At 39.0% G+C, this 6,555-nt stretch overlaps 1 long non-coding RNA gene across 1 annotated transcript in view; it reads right to left on the reverse strand.

The window, feature by feature from the left end:
- Nucleotides 1-314: 314 nt before the first annotated feature.
- LOC107747632 (uncharacterized) overlaps nucleotides 315-6,555 on the reverse strand; it is a 15,987-nt gene continuing 9,746 nt past the window's right edge. Inside the window, exon 3 of the long non-coding RNA XR_001640822.1 lies at nucleotides 315-401. This is a non-coding gene — a long non-coding RNA (uncharacterized LOC107747632). The remainder of the gene's footprint in view (nucleotides 402-6,555) is intronic.

The raw sequence follows: 6,555 nt of genomic DNA on the forward strand, positions 1-6,555 counted from the left end.
AAATGAAGTCAGTATTGACAAAATTTTGCAATGCAGAGGAAACATAGAAGTTGCATCTAAATGGCATTTACACACTGTTTAATGCAGCTCAGAGGGACATGTAATGCTTTAACCTGCAGTTACACATGCATAAATAATGTTTTGATTTTAAACACAACGTTGACAACTGATGTAAATGTGAAATTAAAACCGCCAGCAGGTGGCAGCAAGTCACTGGTAATAAGTGAGTCATTGCGATTGAACCGAATCATTTAAACGGTTGATTCATTCAGGAACGAATCACCGTCATGTTGCTCAGAGACGCAAAACAGTGCTGTGGCTGTGTTTGGTATGATTTTTGTTGGAGAAATAGAGCAAAAACAACCAATATGCTGTCTAAAACGTAAATCTCTTAATATAAACTTCTTGCTTATTGAACTGTTGTAAAAATCATTTGCAATCATGATGATTTTTGGAGAGAAAAAACAGCACTCTTCTGTGATATTGATTAACTATATGAAATTTTGTAAATATATAAATTTTCTGCCCCCATATCTTGAATTTTGTGATCATTCTAAATGCATTTTAATAGACTGAATCATGCAGCGAAAGAACGCACTCTAAATGCGCGCACGCACTAATCAAACCTCGGATATTACAGTATTCTGTAATAGGATTAGTCCAACGAATCGTTCGGTTTGTAATGCGTGCCGAACCGAAAGCCTCGTACCGAACGGTTCAATACGAATACGTGCATCATTACACCCCTAATCATAAGACTGTGATGATGCATTTCATCGGAAATCCTCCAAAAGTTTTAATATATATTTTTTTAAATGATGTACATTTATAACACTATACTTTGCAACAAGTCACAAAGATGTAGTTGCCACTGCTGTAAAGCGGTGTCTAATGCAGCGTCTATGAGAGTGACAGTAAATCTGACACCATTCTCTCTTCTGACTGCCGTTATCCATCTCTCTCTCTATATATTTTTTCGTCGTGAAAACCCTATCATGGAGTTTTTCTTTTGTTATTTGAGCAAATGCAAAGCATATATTTGTAGCAGCAGGCACGTGCACAGGTAGGGCTCGACCTGTGCAGAGCACATGCCCTTTTTGCCCTTACACTCCCAAGTGCCCTTTTTTGGTGGTGGTGTTTTTTACTTCAATAAATCAATGCTATTGGTCACCATTTACGTTTGTCTGCCTGTTTCACAAATATTTAGCCAATGAAAGGTATTTAAAAGAGCTTGTGACTAAATCATGTTGGATCCGCTCAAACTGTCAGTCAAATCTCATAACTCTACCCCCTCTATCGGGTCTTGCAAAGGTAAATAAAGATCTTGTTGTTTGAATAAGTGCAGCGATTTCTTTACACAAGAAACACTATGTCTGTAAAGGCTCATATTTCATGCATTTGAGGACTGTGTGGGACCGGAGAGAGAAGGCTAGTATTTGCCATCTACTCATAGCCAATACTTTACATAGCCTGTGCATACAGTAGCATTTCATCTTTTATAAAATGAGATTTTGGCCAAATGTATTTTACAACAGGAAAAACTGATGTGACCAATTTAAAAAAGGGGGTGGCACATGCCCATCAAAAGGTCTGTGCACGGCCCTGATTAGGGATGTGCACAAGTACTAGAGTACTCGACAGCGATGGTCGATCATTTTTTAAAAGTCATTGCAATCATCATTTTCATGATCGATCATCGCTGTCAATTCTGAGCACTCAGTGATCACCGTTACTTTATATATTTCTCTTTTTTTGATTGGTTATGGCAGCATTTTGGGTGGAACCTAAGCTCTGACTGGTTAGTGTTAGGACAGCATGCCGTCCAGACCATCAAAATAAAGGCCTATCAGTACTTGAAATGAAAAACTGACAAAAATGTCATCCCCAGTGTGTAATACAGTGAATACAGCAGGATAATGTCAGTACCCCTATCATCCACTACTATGCCCTTTTTTCCATCCCGTGGAAACTGCCACTGGTGGTTCAAAGAGTTCCCGCTTTCACAGTCCTTCTGATGAATGGTTGAGGCTGGGTACATAGGATACTTCTTTCAAAAACAAATCGTACCAACCTCAAACTTTTCAACAGTAGTGAATGTTTGAGGTGTTTCTTACTAGTCATATGGTTCATAGTGCCTAAGAGATGTTGTCCGACAGGAGGTTTGCTCCATCTCTGCTGCACGGCCATCAGCATAGAGCAGGGGTAGGCAAGTTCGGTCCTAGAGAGCCGCAGTCCTGCAGAGTTCAGCTCCAACCCTAATCAAACACACCTGAACAAGCTAATCAATGTCTTCAGGATTACTAAGGCTATAGGCAGGTGAGTTTTGTTTTCAGGGTTGGAGCTGAACTCTGCAGGACTGCGGCTCTCTAGGACCGAACTTGCCTACCCCTGGCATAGAGGAATCTAGAAACATAACATGCAATTTATCGCAGAACCAACCATATTTAGTATACAATACCAGGTTTATTTAAAGGAAACAAGATAGAGCAGAAGTGAAATGCAGAAAAGAAAATGAATATATATACAGAATATATACAAAAAATAACAGAATTAATGATTTTAGGTTTTTGTCACTCATGTTTGGATGTCAAAACCTTCCTAAAATAGCAGATGCATTGTAATATAAGCAAATATGTTGTGAAAAATTGCATATGAAGTGATTTAATGAGCTTTCTCATCTTAACTTCTGATGAATGGTTGAGGCTGTGTGCAGAAGAGACTTCTTTCAAAAACAAATCGTACCAACCTCAAACTTTTCAACAGTAGTGAATGTTTGAGGTGTTTCTTACTAGTCATATGGTTCATAGTGCCTAAGAGATGTTGTCCGACAGGAGGTTTGCTCCATCTCTGCTGCACGGCCATCAGCATAGAGCAGGGGTAGGCAAGTTCGGTCCTAGAGAGCCGCAGTCCTGCAGAGTTCAGCTCCAACCCTCATCAAACCCACCTGAACCAGCTAATTAAGCTTTTCATGATCACTTGAAAATAAATATATACAAAAAATAACAGAATTAATGATTTTAGGTTTTTGTCACTCATGTTTGGATGTCAAAACCTTCCTAAAATAGCAGATGCATTGTAATATAAGCAAATATGTTGTGAAAAATTGCATATGAAGTGATTTAATGAGCTTTCTCATCTTAACTATGTTTCTTGCTTCTCTGTCTGAAATCTTGGAGCTTCTCTTCTGTTGTAGAAGGGTTATTATTGTAATCATTATAATTGTATACATTGTAATTGATTATATAATACAGTGCATAAACCTTAAAGTATTGTTCTGATGGCACAGTCCTCTTCAACATAGGTCAGCAGCTACTCCAAGAATATTATGTGTACATTGGCATAAGAAATAATACATATGTCATCATCACCAGTTTCATGATAGCAATGGCTTTGATTTGCTTTTGCGATGTTTCCACATATATGCATCATCATATAAAGTCACGGTCTGTTTCAGATTGATGTGAGAGCTGAAGTCACTGGTAGATGATCATTGTGTGAACTGGACACTGAAGTGAATAGACATGAAGGCTGTTCTCATTGAGTGCCGAGGCCCTGTTTTAATAATTATCTTAGACACCAGACAGTCACTTAATTTTGCATTGCTTCATTTCACATAGACATACTTTCACACAACTTCCCTTGTCTTTTCAATTTGAGTTATATTCATAAAGCAATTACTTGAGAACACCTGAGAAGAGATGGTGCCTCAGAGGACCTCAGATGATGCCAACCCTGGACCAACATACAGAACTACCAAACACTGCTATAAGTTTGATCGCAACATATAGGGCCCTATTTAAATGATCTAAGGGCATGGTCTAAAGCGCACAGCGCAGGTGCACTTAGGACGTTTCCAAATCTACTTTTGCTAGTATAACGACGGGAAAACCGGTCGGTGCTCCGGTCGGTGCATGGTCTAAAAGGGTTGTCCCTATTCTTTTAAAGGCAGAGTAAGTGATTTTTCAAAAACACTTTAGAAAACTGATTCGGGCCGAATCGCAAAACAAACTTGTAGCCAATCAGCAATAAGGGGCGTGTCTACTCGTGATGTGGAGGAGAGCGCGGTCAGTGCATGGGACGGACATTAGCCGAGCCGAGCGACAGAAAGATAGAGATGGCGGATAAAAAAACAAAAGAGGAAAACGTCTGCGGAAAGATAAGGCAAGAAGTAGGACCCGTGAAAATATCGGATCAGCTTTCCAGCGAAATAGGTAGCCTAATTCTGATACATGCAATGACGATCTATTATGACATTTTTATATTTATGTAGCCTACACAATAATATTATTTTACACTGTAACCCTTTAATTTTTAATATTTGGCATGTTTGTGTGCTGCTGCCCATCCCTGTGTGTAATAAGCAAAGTAAATGTGCGTTGTGGACCCGCCCAGAGGCGCATTTTCTACTAGCGATCACTTTAAATAACAAAAAAAATATTGCACCATTGACTTTAGACTTTAGACCAGGTTTGAGTTGGTCTATCCAGAAATCACTTACTCTGCCTTTAATGAGTAATGAGTGTGTTTTTGGGCATAACGTGCAATAAACCAATCAGAGTCTCATCTCACATTACCTTTAATAAGCAGTTGCGCTCGTGCCATGGCGGATTCGCTATTTAAACGGCGGAATTTTAAGGCGCACAGACAGAACGTGTCTCCAGAGATGAAACGGATCTGCTCGTGCGCGAGCAAATAGGTAGCCTAATTCTGACTTGCGTGTATGATAGGGCCCATAATCATTGCTGTTAATCAGTGTTGGGAAGGTTACTTTGGAAATGTACCGTATTGTCCCGAATATAAGACGATATTTTTTTCTTGGATGTGCCTTATCACACCTCTTTTTTAGACCAGCACGCCCATGGGCGCGCAAATGGGCGCAAATGCATTTGCTATTTAAACAATGCGGCGCAGGATACAGATTACACGTTACCCTATTTAAAATGTAATAAGTAGTGAAACTATTTCAATTACTTTATTAAAGTAATGTAACTGATTACATTTTGTGATGACGGGGGGGGGGCTAAGATGAGGTCATCACCATCTCAATCGCTGGAGTGTGAAATTCTTTTAAAAATGCCATTTATAGTCCTGTGTTTCTTTGCATTGTTAGTGTTTATGGTTTTGTTGACTTTGGTGCAGTTGATTAGGTTTGTTTCAATTGTTAAATTCAGTACATTATCCTTTAACATTCATTTTCAAAACTGTCAGTTTAAGATATTGTGTTTGTGTTGATTGCTGATAGGTGCACATAGCAGAGGTCATCACAATGCTTAATGTCTACTAAAATTACTTTAAGATGTTTTGCTCCTCATTAACCACACAGTAGTGATGTTGCATTCAACACCGAAGCTTGTATCAAAAAAACAACACATTTTACATTGAAGCACTGTATCGGAGCTTGATTCGTTTTGAGAAAAGCACGTGATCGATGACGTCCGAAGCTTCATTCGCCTGAAAACCATGTGACTCATTCAGTATCTGGTTCAAACGAAGCGAACCTCAGCGCCGTTTCCTTTACATTGTTACTTTTTAATGTGTTAGCATTGTTTGTTTTTTTTTGTTTAGTTTTTTATCGTGATTTATATATTGTCTTATAATTTGGCCATGAAATAACAGTCTAAGGACTGAGGCAGAGTTAAAATAAACAGATCATAGATTTAATCTATGAATTTGTGTTTTACTTATTTTACTTATTGTAGTGCCAGTACACCGACACAAATGAATGACTTTGACAATACACATTGTTTATATAAAATATAATAAAACAAAGAATCAGTTGTAGAACCAGATGTGAAACCAGCGGCTGTAATGGAACATAACACTTTGGAAGTTGTTAGTAATTTTTATGACCACTAGATGGCTGCAGAATAAACCGTTTTGAGAAGCTTCGAGTAATTAACCTTTTTCCGATAAAATTGTGTTGAAAGCTTCACTGGTTCAGAACGATTCACTTCGCCATCACTACCACACAGAGACAGGTTGTAGTTCTGTGTTTTATTATGTCAAATTTCTGTTTGTTTGAACATTGTAAATTGTTAGCTTAGTTGCTGTCTACTCACCATATCCTGTTCCTGTGACTCCTCCAAGGAGGGGGCGGGACAATGGCTTCCCTTTTTCTGGTGTTGGGTTAAACCATGACAGCTAGTAGGGTAGGGTATTTAACTTTTGGTGATGGGGACATGGAAAGACGTCTTATGGAGTTGGTTATATTCTGTTGAATTTGAAGAATTGTGTTGATGTGTTCGTCTTTTTTTTTTTTTTTTTTGTGATATAGCCATATGTTAAAGAATCTGCAGATGTTTTCTGTTAATGTCCCCATAGTGTCCTGTGTTAATGCCCCTGCAGGTGGTGTGGTCTGGTCTGGAGGTAATGAGCCTGTTCTGGGTTATAAAAGCCAGTCTAGATTGGTAGTGGTGGGCAGACTCCGGAACAGAAGGGGGTGGTAATGCACCAATAAGATGGATGCCAACCGCTGTTGAAGAAGAAGAAGAAGAAGAAGAAGAAGAAGAAGAAGAAGAGGAGGAGGAGGCCGAAGAGGAGGAGGAGGAGGTGGTG

Source organism: Sinocyclocheilus rhinocerous, unplaced genomic scaffold (genome assembly GCF_001515625.1).
Source record: "Sinocyclocheilus rhinocerous isolate Xijiao unplaced genomic scaffold, SAMN03320098_v1.1 scaffold3153, whole genome shotgun sequence".
NCBI classification, from domain to species: Eukaryota; Metazoa; Chordata; class Actinopteri; order Cypriniformes; family Cyprinidae; genus Sinocyclocheilus; species Sinocyclocheilus rhinocerous.